Here is a 24,038-nt window from a genome sequence, read left to right on the forward strand (position 1 = left end):
CATGGAAGCCCCTAGAACAGGGGGTCTCCATCAGGGGCGATGTCTAGGGCATCTCTGGTTGTCATGACTGGGGGGCTGGCTCCTGGTATTGAGGGGGTGGGACCAGGGAGGCTGCTCCACACCCCACTGTGCCAGGGACGCCGCCCCCCCAGAGAATGACCCGGCTCTGACGTCAGCAGTGCCGAGGTGGAGAGACCTGCTCTAGACCCTACAGAAACGTGCACACGCCATTAGAAAGTCAGAGGGAGCGGCAGGTGCCTCGCGGTGTCCCCAGCATCCGGGATGCGGTGGCCTCCTGGCCTCGCCCCTGGCTCCAAGCAGGGTCAGAGACAGAGGGGACCTGCGGAGGGCCACGGGCGCCACACTGGCATTTGGACTTTACTACGAGGGAGGAGACAAAACCTCTTTGACCCCCCAACAACCAGGAGCCGAGCGGACATCCCCGCCCGCCCCCAGCCAGGGCTGGCTCTGGGCTCCGGGATCTGGGCCTCCCTGCTGGGCCCGAGATTCTCCAGGGTCGAGGTCACCACCCTGGCCTGGCGTGGGGAGGGCTGGCCACGTGATGGCTTCTGTGACCTTGGGCGTCATGACCTTTGGTGGGACGTGGGGGCCCGTAAAAGACCAGCTGGGTCTTTGCCAGGCAGACGCTTCCCAGCAGGAGGCTTGCCCCGCCCCTCCCCCCCCCACCCCAAGACCAGCGTCTTGTGACTCCCTGTCAGCCGGTCCTTTTATGCACAGGCTAAATCGGGTCCCTTGGCAGCTATATTTAGAAAAGGCTAGAAAAAGGGGAATGAATGAGGTGCCCACAAGCGAGAGAAAAACAGAGCTGCAGGGCAAACGGCCGCCCTTGGCCCGAGCTGGGAGGTGGTCGGACAATGAGCCCCGGTGACAGAGGGTGATGGTGTGGCTGATGCGGGAGCAGAAGAAAGGGCCCTCTCTGTGCACCCGGAGGATGACTGCAGTCATGTGAGGGTGTGCAAGCCGGGCACTGGGCTGGGCCAGCACGCCGAGTGCCTGTGGAGGGTGTCACCCCCATTCTCGGCTTCCCGGCACTGAGGAAATGCCGTCACCCTGGCCCCGTGAGGGTGCAGCTTGGAGCCAAAGGGCAGGAGGCTGGGAGAGAGGGGAGGGCAGGTCCAGGCCTTCCCACCTGAGCCTGGACAAACTCCTACACATTCTGCAAAACCCCATGAAGTGTCACCCTCTCTGAGAAGCTCCTGGTCTGCTGTCCGTGCACAAGGCTGCACCAGAACCCCGTCTTGGGGTATACACAGCTCCCTGGACATTCCTTGGCATTGCATTTCCTGTGGCTGCTGTCACAAATTACCACAAATTTGGTGGCTTAAAAACATACACATTGATTATCTCCCGGTTCTGGAGGTCAGAAGTCTGACTAGGTCCTCTGGGTCAAAATCTACACGTGGGCAGGGCTGGTTCCTCCAGAGGCTCCAGGGGAGCAGCGGTTCCCGCCTTCTCCAGCTTCTAGAGGCGCCGCATCCCTGGCTCGCGGCCCCTCCTGCATCCTCACAGCCAGCAGCGCAGCATCTCCCGTCTCTCTGCCTCTGACCCTCCCGCCTCCCTCTTATAAGGACCCTGTGATGATGCTGGGCCCTCCCAGGGAATCCAGGGTCATCCCCATCTCAGGGGCCTCAACTTAATCCTGCCTGCAAAGTCCCCTCTGCCATATGAAGTGACACATTCACAGGCGCCGGGACTAGGACAGGGGCATCTTTGGGGTCCGTGGCTGAAGCTGGGCACCAAAGGGCCATCTGGATGGAAGGGACTGGTGTCTGCGGTGCAGGGCATCTACCAAGGAGGCTCCTTCCAGGAACTCACTCTGTTGACACCCAGGGCCGATCTCTCTCCCAGGACAGGCCCCCAGGATCAGGCTGCCAGGGGCACAGCACTGGCCGCACCTGAAGTCCGCAGTGGATGCCACTCGCGGGCATGTGCCCAGGATGGCCCACCCTGCAGAGTGGGGATGGCCTGCCCGGGGCACACGTGCTGCTGCGGACGGACCTCGGGCCTGGGTCATGGCCTCCAGCTCTTTGCTCTGGGCTCTGGGTTGACGGCCAACACCCAGGGGACTGAAGCCTCAACACCCCAGCATCAGAATGACCAGTGGTTACTGAGCATCTGTTACGCCACCTCTGATGTGGTTAGAAAGTGCTGGAACCAAACAGACCCAGAGAGGCTCTCCCTAAGGGCTAGCTGTAGTTAGGGACATTTTTCATGTTTTTAAAAAAAAAAAAAAAAAGGGCCAATGGTGAGATTACTTGAACGGTTTCAGAGATGTGCCTGTGTGAGGCACCAGACTCTAGAACAAGGGGTCTCACCGAGGTGATCCTGCCCCCAGGGGACACTGGGGATGTCTAGAGACATCTCTGTCTTCCCTCTGGGGGGCTCCCGGCATTGAGTGGGTGGGGTCAGGGATGCAGCTCCACACCCCGCAGTGCCCAGGACGGGCCCCCCACAGACAATGGCTGGGCTATGGCAGCACTGCTGGGTGGGTCGGGGGTCAGGGGGAGACCCCTTTATGAATGGCCTAGGAGTGTGCCAGACTGGGAGCCTCTTTCCTGTGAAATGTATACATTATTTTGGTCCCATCGGGTTCACTTGAGAAGCCCGGGTGGGCTGAGGCCACCAGCGTGGCTCCTGGGCACCTCCTCCGGGTCCGGCCGTGCATCCTCCGTGTCAGAACTCCTGAGGGGACCCAGGTGCCCACCAGGTGCGGACACAGGGCCTTGGGGTCAAAGCTCAGGCTGCCTGGCGCTAAAACAAAGCATGTCCTAATGACATCTGGACGGAACCCGCTACTCAGGTGCTGACCCTTGCGCGTCTTGGCTAGAAGCCTGGCCTTCAAACACAGCACCCGGGGTGAGGTGGGGAGGGGCAGAGAAGCAGCAGTCTTGGTCCAGGATGCAAATTTCGGCCCCAACGGAGGTGTTGCTGGGCTGTGTCCTCATCTGGGGACACGGCTGGGGAGCACTGCGGAACCTTCCAGAGAGGGCCATCCACAGCTACCCCACTGACAATCCAGGGTCCAAGGAGCCCCAGTGAGCGGGAGGGAGGGAAGGAGGGATCTCGGGGCCCAGGTACCCACAGGAGGCAGCAGGGGTGCAGGGACCAGCACTGGGTCTGTAGAAAGCGCCTGGCGAGAGGGAGTTAATCTCGGCTTCCCGGCGGCCTCTGCCCCAAGACGAGGTTTCGATGACCCGCGTGGAATTTCTAACAATGAGATGAAGTGTCTGGTTCTGTTCACACTGACATCCCATTTCTCGCCTGTCCAAATTCCATAACGCCTTTTCTTGTTAATGCAGAAATGCGGCCAAGTGCAGGGCTGACCAGGAAGCGCCGAGGTCTCCCATGGCTCTCGCTGGAAGGGGGAACTGTGGCCGCCTTGGGGCTGGGGGCCCAGCTCTCAGGGTCTCTGCAGGACTTGGGAGAGGTGGCTTGGGCCGCACTGCGCACAGGAAGTGGAGAAGGTGCTCAGAAGGCACGGACGTGACCTCATGGGATCCTCAGGGACTGGTGCAGGGCAGCCGGTGGGTGTGTTCTCAGAGAAGGCCAGGCAGAGCCGCTCGGACTTCTGCCCTCGCCCCTAGAGACCCTCCTTGCTGGCCTGATGAGGCAGGCGACTGTGTTTAAGAAGTGCACGTGGGGACTCCCCCAGTGGTCCAGTGGGTAAGACTCCGCCCTCCCAAGGCCAGGGGCCCGGGTTCAATCCCTGGTCGGGGAACTAGATCCTGAATGCCGCAAGTGGGAGTCCACATGCTGCAACTAAAGGGTCCTGCATGCCGCAACGAGGATCCCACATGCTGCAACTAAGAATTGGCACAGCCAAATAAATAAATAAAAATAAATCTTAAAAAAAAAAGAAGTGCATGTGGCCAGGAGCGGTGGGTGACACCTAGGAGCTGCCGACAGTCCTGCAGCTGCAGGCACCACAAATTCTGCCAACACCCCGAGGGACCCTGGAGCAGATTCTCCCCTAGTCAAGCCTCTGGGTAAGAATGAAACCCAGCTGACACCTGGACGGTGGCCTGGTGGGACCCTGAGCAGAGGACCCAGTTAGGCTGTGCCTGGACCCCTGACTCACTGTGAGATGATAAGTGGTTGGAGCTAGGGGGTATTTGTCATGCAGCATCGCTAACTAATACAGCAGAGAAGCACAACCTGCAGAGAGGACCCAGGTCCGGAGGAGATGGAAGGGGATGTGGCCTGATGTGGCCTGTCGACGTTCCCTCATTTTTTCCTATGATGTCATGTCAGTTGGGCCTGCCACTCCTGAATTAATCTATGTGACTGTAAAAATAATACAAATAGAAAATATAGAACTAACATTAAAAAAATAACAACGTCTCCCTCCTGACCCCAAAGTCTTTGACTAAAATGACTGCCCTAGGAAGGTACCGCTGTGTGTTCTGCTTTGAGAAGCCAGCCCCAGGCCGTGGCCAACTGTGACTCCCAAGGTTGTGGTGGGGAAGAAACCACACCAGTGAAGAGAGAGGTTTGCTGATCCATCAATTCCAAGCCAAAGAGCCATGCTGAAAGAAAACCGTTCATCACTCCTTGCCGCCTTTTAAAACGAATCACCTGGAACCCTGCTGCGAAAGTCCAGGACTTTCCCACCTTGTCACAGCCCTGCCTCCTCCCTTGCTGTCTGCCCCGCCAGCACTCCCTGCAGATGTGCCCTGCAGGTCTCACTTGCACCCAGATGGGTCCTGCACCAGGCACGGCGGGGATGGGGGCTCTGGCATGCCAAGCACCTGCTGGGACCGAGCCTGGCAGAACTAGGATTCTGTTCCTGCATTTCACCGCTCACGCCTGCCCTGCGGAACACTTCCCAACGTCTGTCCCCGTTACCCCCGCGTAGCCACGAGATGCTGGGAACACGGGAAAGAAAACAAATCGCTGTGATTCAACAGCTCTGACAGCCCACCCCCGACCCCTCAGCATGCTCTGTGCTTCCTCCTCTTTTCCCTGTTGACAGCTTTGCTGAGATAGAAAGTCAGAAAACAAACAATTCACCATTGAAAGTGTTCACTCACTCAATGGTTTTTTGGTATATTACATTATTAAATTTTAAAGATTGTAAAAATATATATATGTGACATAACATTTGCTATTTTAACCATTTTTAAGTGTACAATTCAGTGGCATTTAGTGCATTCACGTTACTGTGCAACCATCACCTCTTTCTGATTCCAGAACATTCCATCACCCCAAAAAGAAGCCCCATCCCCATCAGCAGTTACTCCCACCCTCTCCCCAGCCCCTGACAACCACTAACCACCAACTCTCTGTGTCTGTGGATCTGCCTGTTCTGGACGGTTCCCATCAGTGGAATCACACACTGTGTGTCCTCCTGTGTCTGGCTTCTCTCACTGAGCATCGTGTTCTCAGGGTCCGTCCACGTTGTAGCGAGTGTCAGTGCTGCACCCCTTTTCGTGGCTGCGTGATGGTCCCGTGTGTGGAGGGACACGGTGGGTGTAACCATCGTCTACTGATGGACAGTGGGGTTGTGTCCACCTTTGGCTGCTGTGAATCGTGCTGCTGTGCACATTTCTGTACAAATATCTGAGCTTGTAGCTTTTCCCTGAACTCCCACTGCTGGCCCCATCCTGACTCTCAGGGAAAGTGGTGATGGCCCCCGAGGGCTCTGAGGGGTCCTATCCAGGTGGGTAAGGGGCCATGCAGCCTGGGAGACTATGTGATGGTTAATTTTACATGTCAGTTTGGCTGGGCCGTAGGATGCCCAGATATGTTTGGAGACTTCTTTACCATTTTCATTGCATTATACGACCAAGAAAATTCTAATAATTCTAGTCTCTGTTCAGCAGGAAACTGGTCAAATGACATCTTTTTGTTTTTAAGAGAAACGTTGGCAAAATCACCACTGCTCAAATTCTCTCAAACCCCATAATTGGAAAAGAGATGAACTGTGGTGAGTTTATCTTTGAATTAAAGAATTCAATACAATTCAGCCAAGTAGAATTCCATTTCCTCAGAACACATCACCAATACAAACCTGGTGTGTAGGTGGGTGGGTGGGAGGGAGGGAACCTGGGCTTGCGGTCAATAGACCTGGTGCCAAGTTGTGACTTTGTCATTAACAAATTTAAAAAAGAAAAAAGACTGGGACTTCCTTGGTGGTCCAGTGGTTAAGAATCCATCTTCAGGGCTTCCCTGGTGGCACAGTGGTTAAGAATCCGCCTGCCAATGCAGGGGACACTGGTTCGAGCCCTGGTCCAGGAAGATCCCATATGTCGCGGAGCAACTAAGCCCGTGCGCCACAACTACTGAGCCTGCGCTCTAGAGCCCATGAGCCACAACTACTGAGCCCGTAAGCCACAACTACTGAAGCCCATGTGCCTAGAGCCTGTGCTCTGCAACAAGAGAAGCCACCACAATGAGAAGCCTACGCACTGCAACGAAGAGTAGCCCCCGCTGGCCGCAACTAGAGAAAAGCCCTCAAGCAGCAATGAAGACCCAACGCAGCCAAAAATAAATAAATAAATAAATAAAATAAAATTAAAAGAATCTGTCTTCCAATGCAGGGAACACTGGTTCAATCCCTGGTCAGGGAACTAAGATCCCACATGCCGTGGGGCAACTAAGCCTGCATGCCACAACTACTGAGCCCACTCGCCACAATTAGATTGAAGCCCGTGCGCCACAACAAAAGATCCTGAGTGCCGCAACTAAGACCGGACGCAGCCAATAAATAAATAAGTAAGTAGGTAAGTAAGTAAATAAAATAAAGTGAAAAATAGAACCTGGTCTTTAAAAAAAAGTGAAAAGACTATGGGATGGTTAATTTTACGTGTCAGTTTGGCTGGGCCAGGGGATGTCCAGGTATGTATGTGGTCAGTTGTTCTTTTGCATACTTCTGTGAGGGTGCTTCTGGATGAGACTGCGGGGGCTGCGGAGGTGGAGGGCCTCTCCTGAGCGGAAGGGAATTCTCCAGTGACTGCCTTTGGCGTCGGCTCTTGGGTCTCCACCCTGCAGCCTCCATAATCAATTCCTTAAAATAACTCTCTCTCTGTACACACGTCCTGTTGGCTCTGTTTCTCTGGAGAACCCTGACTAATACGGACCGCCAGGTGCCTTGTGGGTGGAGAGAAAGGAGCTGGAACCCTGGCCCCGTGGTCCACCAGCCCGGGGCCCTGCTGAGTCTCTCTGCTGCGAAGCCTCAGTTTCCTCACCAGAAAATGGGGATGAGAAAACCCGCTCCCCGAGGCTTCTACCAGGACAAAATGAGACCAAGCAGCCGGGTCTGGCTCACAGGAGGCACCTGATAGACACCAGCCGGGCTGCCGAGTGGGGTCTGCAGCGGGGGATGAGGAAGTGGGAAGGGGCGGTCAGCAGTGGGCCGGCCAGGTGCCTGGGAGTGGGCCAGGGCCTGGGTGGAGCCGGCCGAAGTCACGGGCTGGAGCTTTGTGTCCTCGCCGCTGGCAGGTGCTGTAGCATGTGGACCTAACCCCGCAGCACGAGGCCACGCGGCCGCAGCCCCAGCCGCTCTCCTGACACCTGAGCCTGGCGGGGGTGGCTCTGCCGTGATCCCTGTACACGTGTGTGTCCCCGGGGACCAGGAGCAACTGAGTACTGGCCTCCCTATCAGGAAAAGGGGCTGCGGACCTGTGGTCCACTGATGGAGAGCGTGAAAAGACCAAGATGAGGGTATCTGGTGACCACTGGGGAGTACCTGCGTTTCAAATCATCATCTTTGTCACCACTGTTCTCGTCAGCCGGGCTGGGGTGAGGATGGCAAGGCGCCCGCCTCAGGCACAGAATCTAAGGGGCACCGAAAAGTCGGTCACCGTGATCACATACTTTCATGCAATATTTTTTTTAAGAAGTCAAAATGAATGCAAAATATCCATGATGAATCACATGTCAAGGTTTTCATTAGGGACAGGATCTGATGGGGCTGGGGTTAGGGCAAAGCAATCCCGTCTTTAATTGAAATTCTAATCTTCGGACTTCCCTGGCGGTCCAGTGGTTAGGACTCTGAGTTTCCACTGCAGGGGGCGCGGGTTCGATCCCTGGTCGGGGAACCAAGATCCCACAAGCCGTGCGGCACCGCCAAAAAAAAAATTTTTTTTAATCTTGACCATGGATTTTTTTGGGGGCATTAATTTTGATTTTTAGGACATACTGCTATGTTAAGATACAGCATAGCGATGACTGCATTTTTCGGTGCCCCCTTAAGTTCTGCGCCCGGGGCGGGTGCCCGGCTTTCCTCACCCTGGGCCGGCTCTGCCTGGGCCGCTTGCAGGCCGCACAAAGCGGAGAGGTGTGGCATCCTCAGGGGCAACAGGGCCCGAGGAGCGCAGGCAGGAGGGAGGTGAGACTCCACGTGTGAGCACTACGGTTAACGAGGAGCCCTGCGTGGGCCAGGCCTGTGTCGGCGTCTGCAGGCCCCCTTAGGCCCCCTGGGAGTTCTCATCCCCACCTCGCAGGTATGGGACGTGAAATGAGCGCTCCAAGCCACACCCTGGGCTGCGGCAGGGACCTGGGTCCCAGGGACTCAGCCGTGCCGCCACCCCGATCAGCGGCCACCGCTCAAAGCCCTTTGGGACTCAGGGAGTGAGCACCCCGCGCCTGGAAGCATGAAAGCCTGGGCTGAGGGTGCTGGCGGGGGTGGTTGCTGGAGACTCTGGCCCTGCTCAGGCGTGGCTGACGTGGGGGCTCGGGGCCGAAGGGGGGCATTAGCTCTGCTCACGGAGCCGCGTGGGGGCTGTGGATGAAAGCCTGTCTCCCCTACCAGGGCCGCTGCCACGGGGGTGGTGCCCAGGGCGGCACTGGCCAAACCAGAGGCCTTGAGGGGAAGCCCCGAAGGAAGATCCTAGAGGAGGGGAGAGCACACGGTCCCTCAGAGGCGGGGAGGGAGCCCCAGCGCCCTCTGGCTTCTCTGTGGCCCAGGGCGCTGCCATCCCAGTGCCACGGGCACTGGGTACCCTCTGGGACCTCCTGGCTGCAAAGGGCACACAGAGCCAGGAGGGCTGTGGGCTAAAGTGTGTCCCCAAAGACACATTCAAGTCCTAAGTCCTGATACCTGGGGCCTCATTTGGAAATAGGGTCACTGCAGATGTCACTAGTTAAGATGAGGTCGTACTGGGGTGGGGTGGGGCCCTAAACGCAGTGACTGGTGTCTGCACGAGAACGGGACACGCGCACACGCGGGGGAGGCCATGTGAAGAGGAGGCAGCGGCTGGGGGGATGCAGCCACAAGCCAAGGCCGCCAGGGATGCTGGAAACCACCAGAGGTGAGAAGAGGCAGGGAGGACCCTCCCCGGAGCCTGTAGAGGGAGGGGGGGCCTGCCGCACCTGGATCTCGGACTTCCGGCCTCCGGAACCGCGTGAGGACGTGTTTCTGTGGTTGTAAGCCCCCCAGTCAGTGGGTATTTTGTGATGGCGGCCCCAGCGAGCGACTTCAGGGGATTCTGTCTCAGCCCCTGCTCTAGCCACCTCCACCCCGGACCCCCAAACCTCACAGCCGATCAAGCCCCGTGTCCTCGGGCCTCACACCCCACCCCCCTCCAGCTGTATGAAGCAGGCGTTCAGAGAGGCTCAGAGACGAAGCAGTGAAGCCGGGGGTCCAGAGCGAAGCACCCCCCGCCTCAAACCAGCCCTCCCTCCATGTTCTCAGCGAGCCCCACAAAGGGTCCCAAGAGAATCCCATTTCAGCCATACTCCCAACAACGTCCTTCCACCGAGAAAGGCGTCCCGATGCCCTTTTCCTTCCCAGAGCGGTCACGGAACCCGTGGCTATTAAACCACACGCGCTCAGACGAGCAGTGGGGCTGAGGAGAAGGTGGAAAGCGCCTGGCCTGAGAACGCGATCTGCTCAAACCTGCGGTTTCGGGATGCGGGTGTTAGGGGCAGGGAGTGACGGCTGCAGAGGGAGCATTGGGGAAGGTCCCAGATCCACGACCCGACGTGACACCTGAAGGAACGAGGACAGGAAGGGCAGGCGAAACCCGCAGGAGGAAGGAAATGACAGAGCCGGAGATAAACGAAACAGACCAGAGAAACCAGAGGGCGGCCAGAGAAACTGAAACTGGTCCTTTGAGAAGAGGGGCGATCCTGGCCGTTAGCCAGACTGATGGGGAGACAGAGGGGGAAGACGCGGGGGGCCAGAGCCAGGCGTGACCACTGAGCTCCTGGAAATGGGAAGGGCTGTAGGAGGGTGCCGGGGACCAAGGTTGCCAGCAGATTAGGTAATCTACACGAAATGGACCACTTCCTGGAAAGGCGCACATTTCCAACCTGCTGGTGAGAGCCCCCTTCGCGAACGGCCGGCACCACGCTTGGGAAGTCACAGAGTGTTATTTCCTCTGCAGGGAGATGAAAGGAACCCGCCCAGACATGGCAGAGCCTCTCAGAGGTGGACCTGGGATTTGAACTCAGGTTTCCTGGCTGGGAGCCCGGAGCTCGTTTCACGGTGACACAATTCCCAGTGTGTCATGTGCGCACGAAAACACTCTGGCTTGTTTGTTCCTTTGCTCAAAAACAAGGGATTCCAAGCTCGTGAAGTAAGAGAGAACGCTACATACCTTTTTCAGTTTTTCCAAGAAGCAGCACTGTTTGACCCTGTTTAGAAAGAGAGAGAGAGGAAAAAAAAAAAAATCACCGTTAAATATTTTTAACGTAATTAGCTCCAGCTTTTCTCAGAGAGATACTTGGCTGTCACCAAAAATGTAGCATTTGGTTTGGAACCGGCCGTGTCCTCCAGAGAAGGAACGGGGGTGCTTCTGGAGATTTCACTTTATTCTTTACAACCGATCCATTCAGGAGAGACAACTGTGTTTCTCTGGGGAGGGGGGAGTTGAGTTTTTGTCTGGAACTTGTATTATTCCATTTCAGGACACGGGGACCCCAAGCCTTGAAATGGAACCGAGCCTTGATGTGTCACGCTTGGGGTTTTTCCACGTCTGGTTTTCGGCTTTGATGGAAGCCACTTGACGGGGCCAAAAAGGGAGAGGTGGAAAAAGCGATCTCGGGGCAAAGCAATTAACCCCGGGTGGAAGAGGTGACAGGTATACGGGGCCAGGAAGGCGAGGGATCTGAGGCTGGCCGCCTGGGGCCAGGAGGTCACCGGGAAAGTATGGAAGTCCCCGTGATCGGACCCCAGGGGCGGGGTGGGCTCTGGTACTTTGGAGCCGCTGGCCTTCCGGGGGATGGGACCCACTGCTCTAAGCGGAACCCTGGACGGAGCCGAGTCTCTGTCTGATGATTGATGCACACAGCAATGAGGGGCCCTGGGGCCGCCACATCCAGCTGTCAGGGTGACCCTGAGGCTGGACGCCAGCCTCCACCCCACCCTCCACACTGCCGCGCCCGGGGAGGCACCCACCAAGGCCAGGAGGGAGAGGTGAGCGGTAACCCCGTCCCCTCCACGCGGCCAGCCCCACCCTCCCGTCTGTGGAGGAAGAGGCTGCAGGCTACGGAGGCCTGTCCTCTGCCGCGGGGCTACACATCCCGCTCGGCCAGATGGATGCCTCAGCCTGTGCTCCGGGCGCGGGGACCCCCCGGCAGCTGCCGGGCCACTGACCACACTTCACAGGCCAGCAGCTAGACCACCCTCGAGTTCTAGGCAGGCCCTTGCTTGGGGCCCTTTCCACTGTGGGCTTGCTGTGGGGAGGTCAACAGAAGCCCCTGCCCAATGCAGGCCAGGCTTCCTGAGCTGCGGGGCCTGCCTCGGGAGAGGCTGTTTCCCTCCCGCTCTGAAGGTCCCCTTTGGTCTCGGAGAGCCGTCCCCTCTCCCTTCACAAACATTAGCTCTTTCCACAAACGTACAGGGGTTTTTTCCACCTACACAAAGGGACATGCTGCTGGTGCCACTCTAGGGCCAGAGCCGAGGGCCACCGAGCCTTTCTCAGTGGCCCTGGGCCCCAGGGGGCTGGCATCAGAGACCACGGGGCGGGCCGGGACGGGGGAGACCCAGCCGAGTCTCAGCCACAGGAAGGAGATGGCTGGGGCAGCTTTCACTATTATTTTTGGCCACACTGCGTGGCACGCGGGATCTTAGTTCCCCAACCAGGGATCGAACCTTCACCCCCTGCAGTGGAAGCTTGGAGTCCTAACCACTGGACCTCCAGGGAAGTCCCTGGGGCAGCTTTCTCTAAAGCAGGGCTTCTGCCCCCCGGCACTGTTGACATCGGGTGTCCTGGGCGCTGTGGGGTGTGAAGCAGTGTCCCTGACCCCACCCCCTCGATGCCAGCAGCCCCCCAGTCCTGATGACCACAGACGTCCCCAGGCAGGGCCCAGTGTCCTCTGGGGGCAGAGTCACCCCCAGGTGAGACCCCTGTCTTAAGGAAGTGCTGGGTCAGACACAGAGTAAGGCATCTGGCAGGGAGCGCTCCTGCCCCGGTCCCTTGAGGCGGGGGAACCCCAGCTCCTGCTAAAGGTCAACACTGGGCTCCCGGGGCTTGTGGGGGAGACACACCTTTGCTGGGCTGAGTGTGCTGGGGCACCGGGGTGTCGGGGCGCAAAGGCGGCACCTCACCACCAGCCCATGCTCCCGGCGAGGGCTGGGCCCGCCTGCCGTGTGGATGCCAGCAGGCCTGCGTGGGAACGGGCCACGGGAGGTGTTCTGTAGGGTCAAGCCTCGATACCTTTGGATTCTGTACTTGGGAATTCACCTACTGGCTAGATTGTATTTGTAACCCCCAGATCGATACTTGGGGGTGGGAGTATGCAGTCATTAGATGACACAGGCAGAGCAGTGAAACATTCGAGTCACTGACAACCATTTTCCCAGCTGAAGTGGAACCGGGTGGTAACCAGGGTCCTTTTCACCATTTAGGGCTACGTTTTGGGCATTTTTGAGTTCTTGGCGGGTGTCTGCCTCTAAAACAGCTCCCCAGAGTAGAGCTGAAGTGCTGGCCAGCGTCCCAAGTGCAGGAGGGCGGTGTCGTACTCATGGGGACAGTACGTGTGTTAGATGAGCTTCGTTCAGGCCAGGGTTACAGCCCCGCCGTGAATGAATCAACAACTGGTATCAGACAAGGCGCCTTTAAACAGAAACGCACATCACACAAGTTTGCGTGGGGATCGGTCGTGACAATGGGGTGACGGAGGCTCACAGGATCCTGGCCCTGTGTGTCCCCAGGAGCGGTTGTGCGCTGTTCACTAATTCAGTGTTTGCGGCAACTTTATGGCCCAGAACCGCTGCCAATGACAAGAATCAACTGTGTACATATTTTCTCTTTTTTATGACCATGAAAGGAACACAGTTTCATTTTCCCAAATCTAAAAATCACATAAAGTAACAAAAATCATCCATAATCCCAGCACCTGGATTTTTCACGGCATATACACATACCTGTTCATTTTTACAAATTCAGGTCCTACATGCAATTTGATCACCTGCTTTTAAAATTTTTCTTAATTTGCTTACTATCTACCACATTGTGGGGGGAACCACTGTTTTCCCATGCCATCACAAATCCTTCTAACTAATTTTGGAATGATTTTAGATGGACAGAAAAGTGACAAAAACAGCACAGAGAGTTTGCACGTGCCCTCAGCCAGCTCCTCTAAAGGTTGGCATCTCATCAAAATGAAGAAATGGACCCAGGCGCCTTACTCTGAATTCAACTTCAGGCTTTATCTGGATTACTCTGAATTCAACTCCAGGCTTTATCTGGATTTCACCATTACTCCACCCCGCCAAACAATGTCTGTTCTGTTCCGGGGTCCCGTCCAGGATACTAATGCTGCATTTATCAACAGGACCTTTGTGGATGTACCATAATTTATGATTAGTAGTAGTACTATGTATATCTATTGTTGCCCATTATTGGATGTTTAGGTTGTTTCTGATTCTTTCCTCTTCTTAAATCATTGTACCATGAGAATCAATGCACATGAAGCAAATATCCAAGCACAGGGAATTCTGTGTGTGCCTCTCTTTTTTTTTTCCTGAGGATGAATTCTTAAGTGTAAACCCTGAGTTTAAAGGTACAGAGGACTTGATCCACCTCCCAGTTTGACCTCCAAAAAGATTGCAAAATGGTCCCATGGGAGCCACTGGGCTGCTCACCCACTTACCCACTGCCTTGCCAGGCCTGGGCACCAAGCTATGGTTCTTGGATTCAGACACCTGTTATTATCCCGCACTTTTTTTTTTTTTTTTTGGCCACGCAGCACAGCTTGCAGGATCTTAGTTCCACGACCAGGGACTCAACCCGGGCCCTCGGCAGTGAAAGTGCAGAGTCCTAACCACTGGACCGCCAGGGAGTTCCTGCCACATTCTTTTATTAAAGTAGGACATGCCTACAGAAGAGTGTACAGATTGCTCATGTACAGACCATGCATTTAAAAAGTGTGTGCGGGGCTTCCCGGGTGGCGCAGTGGTTGAGAGTCTGCCTGCTGATGCGGGGGACACGGGTTCGAGCCCTGGTCTGGGAAGATCCCACATGCCGCGGAGCAAGTGGGCCCGTGAGCCACAACTACTGAGCCTGCGTGTCTGGAGCCTGTGCTCCGCAACAGGAGAGGCCGCGACAGTGAGAGGCCCGCGCACCGCGATGAAGAGTGGCCCCCGCACCACGATGAAGAGTGGCCCCTGCTTGCCGCAACTGGAGAGGGCCCTCGCACGAAACGAAGACCCAACACAGCTAAAAAAAACCCCAAACAAACAAATAAATAGAGTAGCTATTAATTAAAAAAAAAAAAAAAAAAAGTGTGTGCACCTGGGTCACCATGACCTGCATCAAGATGTAGAACATTTCCAAGACCCCCAAAGGCATCCCAGGGCCGCCTCCTGCAGTGAATCACTATTCCAATGGAATGATTTATTTTTCTTATTATTATCATCATTTTCATGATCATGGTCATCCTGACTTTCACTCGTGAGGATGGGAAAGAGGGTACAGATTCTGATTGCAGGATGGGCAGTATAGGTGAGAAGAACTTCGTAGAAGATTTTAGAACGTTCTAGAAGACAGCCAGCCAGCATCTGCTCAGAGGGTGTGAGGAGTCGGTCTTTCTGGCCCAGCTGAGGTGCAGGGAGGGGATTTTGAGCGAGCTCCGGCCCTGGCTCGGGGCGTTGGTCTGGATGTCGGCCCACTGGCTCTCTGAACCCTGATGCCCTGTCTGTAACATGAGGACCCACGGCATCGCTCTCGGGGTCACGGTGAGGATGAAACGAGACAAAGACGGTGCCCAGCACTGCAGGAGGTGCCGACCTAAGGCAACGATGATAAAAGTAACACGACGGATATGACATGTGATAACACGGGCACACCTCGTTTTATCGCGCTTCACGGATATCGCGTTCTTTACAAATTGCAGGTTTGGGGCGACACGTTCCCGCAAGGAATAAAGAGTGTGCTGAGTCCAAAGAAGCGGGTTTGGAGATGGAAGAACCTCCTCCTGGCGAGGATGCGGTGGAGACTGTCGAAATGACAACAAAGGACTGAGGATAGGACATAGACTTAGTTGACAAAGGGTTTGAGGGCATTGACTCCAACTGTGAAGGAAGTTCTCCTGCGGGTAAAATGCCATCAAACCGTATCGGACGCCACAGAGAAACCGTTCATGAGAGGAAGAGGCCACCGACTCGGCAGACTTCATTGTTGCCTTATTTTAAGAAATGGCCACGGCCGCCCCGTCCACAGCATCGGGGCAGGACCCGCCACCAGCAAAAAGATTATGACTTGCTGAAGGCTCAGATGATAGTTAGTGGGGGTTTTTTTTAGCAATAAAGTATTTTTTTAATGATTTTTTTTTTTTTTTTTAATTTTTTTGGCCGCATCACACGGCAGGTGGGATCTCAGTTCCCCGACCAGGGATGGAACCTGGGCCCCCTGCACTGAAAGCTCGGAGTCTTAACCACTGGACCGCCAGGGAAGTCCCCAAAGTATTTTTTAACTGAACGAAACCCGAATTATTAGATGTAGCAGCTGTGGCTCCAGGATCAAGGGCTGAGTGGCCTGGGTCGAGTGGAAAGGCCTTGGGTCCTGGGCTGACACGGGTACAGCTGAGGAGGCCTGGCTCCGAAGGTCCCTTCTGACTTGACCCTCGTTTCCTGGAGGGCGGAGCCTGGGTGGGGGGATGGGGCTGGGCCGGGGTCATCACACTCGCTGAGTGTTTATGACGGGTCAGAAGTTGAATTTCCCTTCTTTCTCCTGAGAAAGGTGTTACGGCTGCTTTGCAGACCCGGCTGGCAGGGTCCCTGGTGCTTCTGGAGACACATGCAGTTCCATGGCTCACCCATGAGACAGAGGGAGGAAAATTCCAGAACCCCTGACTCTGTGCTTTTTCATTAGCAAGGCCCTGCTTTACATGCAGGACACGGGGGAGGTCTTCATGTGTGTGTGTGTGTGTGTGTAGTTGGGGGAGTGGGTCACTAGGGCAGGGTAGTTCTGCCCCCAGGGGACACTGGGCGGTGCCTGGGGACATCTGTGGTTGGTACTCTGGGGGGCTCCTGGCATCGAGTGGATGGGGGAAGGGATGCTGCTTCACACCCCGCAGCGCCCAGGACGGCCCCCCCACAGAGGATCCCTGGCTGATGTCAGCAGGGCCGGATGGGGGGGTCGGTGGGGCACCGGGTCCTGTTCTCTGCACAAGCCCATCCTCGCCCAGGACTCCCGGCTCCACCTCTGGGTGCCTTTGCCCAAGCTCTCATCCTTGCTGGTCTCAGCTCAGCTGCTCAACTGCCAAGGGCTTCTCCTAGAAGGATTCAAAAATAGATCATCTACTTTTTTGTTTGTTTGTTTGTTTGTTTTAAATCTCAGAGATGCCTGAGAGCACAGCGCCCGGCAGAGGAAGCTGCCCAGGCAGTGAAAGAAACCAGAAGTGCTTCTTGTTGATTTTCACCAGCTCTTCTGGGGGGACGGTAGGGTAATCCCCTTCCTCAGGCACTTCTCTTAGAAGTTACTCTGCATTCTGCTTCTCAGAAGGAAACTGGGCTCCCAGGCGAGCACTCATGCCCTCCACCCACTCGGGGCTTTGAAGCAAAAAATCCAACAGATTCGGAAGGTTCACAACAGACCAGGGACCCTGGGGGCCCCGCGATGCCCCGGAGCGGCTGCCACGGCCCCCTCGTGCCCTCAGCCTGTCCTTGGCCCAAAAGGGGGGCCTCAACTTGTCACAGCTGCAGGGAGACACACCTACAGCTGATTTTTAAAAAATGGCCAATAAACATTATATATATCTTTTCAGTTGAAAGCTATCCTCACCTTCAGTATTTACGACAGGGATTCTCTCCCTCGGCCCTGCTGACACTGGGGCCCCGGGTCACTCTGTGGAGGGCCGTCCCGGGCACTGTGGGGGGCTCAGCAGCACCCCTGCTCCCACCCCCTCGATGCCAGGAGCCCTCCAGTCATGAAAACCACAGATGTCCCCAGACATGGCCCCGTGTCCCCTGGGGGGCAGAGCTCCACTGAGCAGAGTTCCTGCTCTAGGATTATTGAGTTAACGTCTTTGAATCCCTTCAGTGGATTCATTTCAAGTAAGAATTTTTATTTCATTTCATTTCATTTGCTGTGCCGCATAGCTTTTGGGATCTTAGTTCCCCGACCAGGGATCGAACCCGGGCCCCCTGCAGTGGAAGGTCAGAGTCCTAACCACTGGACCGCCAGGGAATTCCCTCAAGTAGGAATTTTTAATACAACTGTTTACTCTCAACTTACTTTTTAAAAATGTATTTGTATTGAACGTAGGTATACATATAGCTGATTCACTTTGTTATACAGCAGAAACTAACACAACATTGTAAAGCAATTATACTCCAATAAAGATGTTTAAAAAAATGTATCTGGGGGGCTTCCCTGGTGGCGCAGTGGTTGAGAATCTGCCTGCCAATGCAGGGGACACGGGTTCGAGCCCTGGTCTGGGAAGATCCCACATGCCGCGGAGCAACTAGGCCTGTGAGCCACAATTACTAAGCCTGCACGTCTGGAGCCTGTGCTCCACAACAAGAGAGGCCGAGATAGTGAGAGGCCCGCGTACCGCGATGAAGAGTGGCCCCCACTTACCGCAACTAGAGAAAGCCCTCGCACAGAAACGAAGACCCAACACAGCCATAAATAAATAAATAAATAAAAATTTAAAAAAAAATGTATTTGTATTGAGACATAATTGACACACAAGCCTGTGTGAGCCTCAGGTGTTCCTGTGTCAGTCTGATACATTTATTTATTGCAACATGATTACCACCTTAACCATCCACTGAGTTAAACGTTTCTACCTACCCTCCCATCCTTCCCTGGACCAAGAAGGATTTGAGAAGCTTCTACAAGGGCAAACAGCAAGTCATCGAGGCAATGACGGTGTAGCTGGGGTGGGAGGGGAAATGTCAGGAAGAAATAAAAGAAAGGTTGCAAAGTGTGGGTGACCGTTCTCTGGAAAGATCGTCTGGTGTTCGTTTTTAGTTTGGGTACTTTTCGCCTAAACAAAAATAATGTCCACCGGTTATAGCAGGTCAGATACCGTCCCTCAAATATCCATGTTGTGTCCCCCCCGTCCCGTTCCCCCCCCCCCCCACAGAGCTTCCTGGATTCGGGGTGGGCCTTATACCCAATAGCTGGTGTCTTTATCAGAGAAAGCGGGGGGGTGGGGTGGGATTTGATACTCAGACACACAGGGAGAGGCCACGTGAAGACGGACGCAGAGACTGGGGTGATGCGGCCACAAGCTGAGGACACTGCAGCCCCAGAAGCTGGAAGAGGCAGGAAGGGTCCCCCTCTGGAGCCTCTGGAGGGAGCATGGCCCTGTGACACCCTGAGCTTGGACTTCGGGCCTGCAGAATGTGAGAGAATAAATGTCTGGTTTGAGCCCCGCCGTTTGTGGCCCTTTGTTACAGCAGTCTCAGGAAATTTTAAAAAAAAGTCTCTAGATGCGCGTCCCTGCAGCTGTGAGAGTTGGGACCTTGAGTGACAACGGCTCCCCTCCCACCGCTGGACTGACTGGCTCTGGGCATTTGGGGGAGCACAGAGAAGGCATCCCAAACCCCCTTGAGATGCCTGCACCTTGCAGGGTTGATACATCCGGGCTGTTTGCATGGGAGAAATGGTCTGCGGGTTCCCTGCCTCCGGGACTATATCCATGGGAACCGCAGACACCTGGGATTAGGAACCAGTTACTCAGGGTTCCCAAGCTTTGGAACCCTCTGGAGGGCCCATTGCAGTCTGCCCGGGGTGGGTGGGGGGAACTGTGGCAGCTGGCCTGGGTGTGGCCGGTTGCAGAGGCCCCTGGCGACTGCACCGGGCAGCCAGGGCGGGACCCCTGGGTGAGGCCGGCCCGCACCCACAGGAAAGGGAGGCCCAGGCTTTCCATGGGTTCAATGCTCCCGGATGGTGAGGGTGGGGTAGTGAGTCCACATGTTTAATGCTGGTAGGAAACAGAAATAAAAGATCACATTCCCGCCCTTGGGGAACTTTCTGTTCAGCACGAGGAGGGTAGAGGGAGGGGCTCTCAAGATGCATAAATAGACGATTACAGTACGTCATTTAAGTGCTACATATCAACACACTTTTTTCTATAAAAGGCCAGATAGTAAATATTTCAGTCTCTGTGGCAAAGATTCAACTCAGTAGCCGCCATAGACAACATGTCATGGGCGTGCTGTGTGCCAGTAAAACTTTATTTGCAACGTCAGGCAAAGGGCCAGATTCCACCCCCTTGGCTGTAGTTTGCAGAACCCTGAGCTGGAGGGATGAACAGCTTCTGAGGTTAAGGAATAGCAGCTCCTCCAAAGGTTAAAAGAATTACCCTCTGACCCTGCAATTCCACTCCTACGTATGTACCCAAGAGACATGAAAACACACGTCCACACAGAAAAGTGCGCACTAATGTCCAAAGCAGCATCACCCATAATAGGCAAAAACTGGACATGACCCAAATGTCCATCAATGGGTGATGGATAAACAATGTGGTCCCTCCACACACGGGAACATCACTCAGCCACGAAAAGGAGACAAGCACTGACACTCACTACAACGTTGATGGACCTTGAGAATACAATGCTCAGTGAGAGAAGCCAGACACAGAAGGACACACAGCGTGTGATTCCATTGATGGGAAAGGTCCAGAACAGGCAAATCCACAGACATAGAAAGTGAATTCATAATTGCCTGGGGCTGGGGAAGACTGAATGGGGTATAGGGTTGTTTTGGGGGGGTGATGAAAATATTCTGGAATTAGGTAGTGGCCATAATTGTACAACCTTATGAATGTACCAAAAACACTGAATTGCATATTTTAAATAGGTGAATTTTATGGTATGTGAATTATAGCTCAATCTTTTTTTTTTTTTAAAAAGGAGTTAAGTACGACAAGCTTCCTACAGTAGACAGTGTCCAGGCCCAGAGCTTAAGGGTGGGTAAACCCTGGTGGGAGGCCCCGGCTGGATGATACCCCGAGTTCAGGCCAGGATGTGGGAGGTCAGAGCAGAGTGGATGGGGGGCCAGTGGCCAGAGCCAGGCAGGTGTGGTCCAAAATGGACGTGCGTGCTGTGTGGAGAGTTTGGGCCTCTTCCTGGGGCCGAAGGAAGTTTCCACACAGGCAGTGACGGGTCCAGGGTGGAAGGAACAAAAGCAGGGCCTCACTATGACTTTCAAGGTCCCTCTCCATAAAAAAATGTTGAACATACTTTATGACCACATTGGTGTAAAGATGGACACCATCCAGGCTGGATTAGTATATTCATGGTTTTCTTCTGATGTTAAACTAAAGCACTCTCGTGGGCTTCATGGATAAGCAGACCTGGAGACCAGGTGGAAACAGCCCGGATGAGAACCCTGAGGGGCGTGGACGGAGGATGTGATGGGGATGAAGAGGAATTTAAGTGCTTGGGAACGTGGGGGAGGAATCGAGGACAATCTGAGGTTCAGGGGGGCCCTCTGCACCCAAACTAAAGAGCGGGCTGTGGGAGACGGAAGAGGTGGGCCTGAGAGTCTGCTCTCCAAGCGGCAGCAAGGCCAGCACCAGACACATCCTTCTTTCCGAGAAGTCACTGAAGCCAGAGGAGCAGAGCCTGGCCTTTGAGCAGGGAGCGTTCTCTGTGACCTGGCACCCGGCCCAGCCGGCCTCCGAGGCCTGCCATCCAGCTTCTGAGAGCACGGGGGAGCCGCGGAGACACGGGCTCCTGGTGAGGAGGAGTTCGGCGCCAGCCCCTGCAGAATGTGTTCGGTTTGAGAGTGGGTGCTTTCCCATGACCCTCTGTGGCCTTTCACGGTCCCCTTGCCCAGGCCCCACTGCCATCGCCCGACACTCGCTGAGCCTGAGCACTTCTCTCCAGATTCGGAGCAAACACTTGGAGCAAGCACATACCCTGGCGTGGGGCACATCGTGTCTCCCCCAATTCAGATGTGGCAGCCCTAACCCCAGGCCTCAGAATGCGACCTGATTTGGAGAGAGGGTTGTTGCAGGTGTAATTAGTGAAGATGGGGTCACACCAGAGCAGGGGTCGCCTAATCCAACATGACTGGTGTCCTTATGAGAGGGGACGCTTAGACACAAATACGCACACAAGGAGAAGGCCACGTGAAGACAGAGGCAGAGATCGGCTGAGGCGTGTACAGGCCGAGGGCGGCCGGCCACATCAGGAGCTGGGAGAGAGCCTAGGAGAGAGCCTGGGACAGACCCTCCCTCGCATCCTCACACGGAACCAGCCCTGCCCACACCTTGCTCTTGGACTTCGGCCTCCAGGGCTGGGAGAGGACACACTTCTGTTGTGTGGAACTTTGTTACAGCCGCCTTGGGAACTCACACACACCCCCGGCTGTTGGCTTGGTCTGACTCAGAGGGGAAGGGCCGGCGACAAGAGACCAGAATTTGGGGCTCGGCAACCCCTGCCCCTGTGGCGGCCTCCCCCAAACCCTCGCCCGCCCTCTGCTGAAGGTCTAAATGGAGGCTGTGAAGCAGAGCTGGCAACCCTTTCCTGTAAAGCCCCTGGAGTCAGTCCTGTCCCAGCTGCTCGCTGCGCCCCGCAGCAGGAAAGCGGCCGGACAACGTGTAGATGGATGGGCCTGCCCGCGTGCCAACACAATTTTATTTACAAAACACGCCATCACCCTGGGCTGTGGTTTGCGACCCCTGGTCTGGAAGCTCCATCTGTTCAAGTTACATGTTGACGGTGATCCCGTCTGTGGAGATTTTCCCTGAGACACAATTCGCCTTTTCCATCAGCTGATCCGCGTCTCCTTTGGGGTCTTCTGTTTCGTCTTGTTTACATGTTGTCTTCGGTGGCTTCTGAGCTACAGCGGCCCGGGGGGGGTGGTTGTGACAGAGACCGTCTGGTCTCACAGCTGGAGACACCACCCGCCCCCCGCGCTTCCCCGGAGGAGCCCACCGACGCCGGTCCAGGGGGAGACCTTCCAAGCTCCAGGCAGAGGAGCAAGGGGCCCAGAGGGGAGACCACCAGGCAGTGCCGTGCAAGTGGAGCCCAGCATCGGCCCCGGGTGACGGGAGAGTCCTGCATCCTTTCCCGGACGCCGCTCAGATGCGCAGATTGAAGGGAAGGATCGGGGGACCAGCATCCACAGAGCTGGCCTGGGAACCACCCTCATGACGCAGGGCAGGCGCGGATGGTGGGTTTACCCACGCAGACACACACACACACATACACACACACGCACACATATATACATACACTCAAACAAACCCCACATCCACATGCACACATGCACACATCCACATGCACACACACACACATACATCCACACACACACACATGCACATATACACACATACAAATACACGTACAGACATATGCACATACACATGCATACACATACACACACATACACATACAAGTACACACACCCACGCACATACACACACCCTCATACACAGAAACACATACGCACATACACACACATACAAATACACACAAACACATAAACACACGTACAAATATACATATACACAATAAAACACATATACACAAATACAAATACACAGAGATACATATACACATATACATACACATCACACATATACAAATACACACACACAAACACAACTCATCAGTGGGAGGAACTGAAAAGCCTGGTAGAATCCAGTAAACACAGAATTAAGTCTAACTGTCTGACTAACTGGGGGATAATAATGGCTACAAAACAGATCATAATTGTCCAAATTCTTGAAGAACAAGCACGTACGATGATGCATAGTTTTTTTGTTTTTTTTTTTTTTAAATATTTATTTATTTTTGGCTGCGTTGGGTCTTCGTTGCTGCGTGTGGGCTTCCTCTAGTTGTGGCGAGCGGGGGCTACTCTTCGTTGCAGTGCACGGGTTTCTCATGGCAGTGGCTTCTCTTGTTGCAGAGCACAGGCTCTAGGCGCACGGGCTTCAGTAGTTGTGGTGCGTGGGCTCAGTAGTTGTGGCTCACGGGCTTTGTTGCTCCGCGGCATGTGGGATCTTCCCGGACCAGGGCTGGAACCCGTGTCCCTTGCATTGGCAGGCGGATTCTTAACCACTGCGCCACCAGGGAAGTCCCCATAGTTTGTTGATATGATACTAGACCAGGGTCACCCCCTTGGCCCTGCTGACACTGGGCCGGGTCCTCCTCTCTGGGGGGCTGTCCTGGGCTCCGTGGGGTGTGGAGCAGCCTCCCCGGCCCCACCCCCTTGATGCCAGGGCCACCCCAGGGGTGACAACCACGAATCCGTTTTCCATCTGTGTGGATTTGCCAGTTGTGGTCATTTCTGCTGGAGCTTTAAACCGGTACAGCTCCTGCCAATGACCCAATTTTGCAGTTAAATACAGAAAGCCTGTTCTCCTTGAGCCAACATCATTCCGCAAAGCCTAAAACATGTGCTCCCTGCCTTTGCCAAGCAGCGGAATACTACGCGGCTGTGAAAAAGAACGAGGCCGGTCTCCAGGTACTGATGTGGAGAGTTCCTGTAGAGGATTACGTTGGGTCAAAAGGAGTGGACTTCCTCGAATGAATGGACACTGTGTGGGTCACAGCTCTGGGTGCCCCTCCGCCACCAGTTATGTGCTGACGGAGGACAGGCGGGTCAGAGGGACGTGACTCAAAGACACACACACCTTGTCTGGGCCCTGTGTCCTTGGCCACG

General features: G+C 55.1%; 1 protein-coding gene across 1 annotated transcript in view; it reads right to left on the reverse strand.

Annotated features, from left to right (window-relative positions):
• GNG7 (G protein subunit gamma 7) overlaps positions 1 to 24,038 on the reverse strand; it is a 152,378-nt gene that overhangs the window by 20,159 nt on the left and 108,181 nt on the right. The window contains exon 3 of the mRNA XM_059918931.1: positions 10,563 to 10,599. The gene's annotated coding sequence lies outside the window, so the exon portion shown is untranslated. The remainder of the gene's footprint in view (positions 1 to 10,562; positions 10,600 to 24,038) is intronic.

The sequence above is a fragment of the Balaenoptera ricei genome, chromosome 3 (assembly GCF_028023285.1).
Source record: "Balaenoptera ricei isolate mBalRic1 chromosome 3, mBalRic1.hap2, whole genome shotgun sequence".
Taxonomy (NCBI): domain Eukaryota; kingdom Metazoa; phylum Chordata; class Mammalia; order Artiodactyla; family Balaenopteridae; genus Balaenoptera; species Balaenoptera ricei.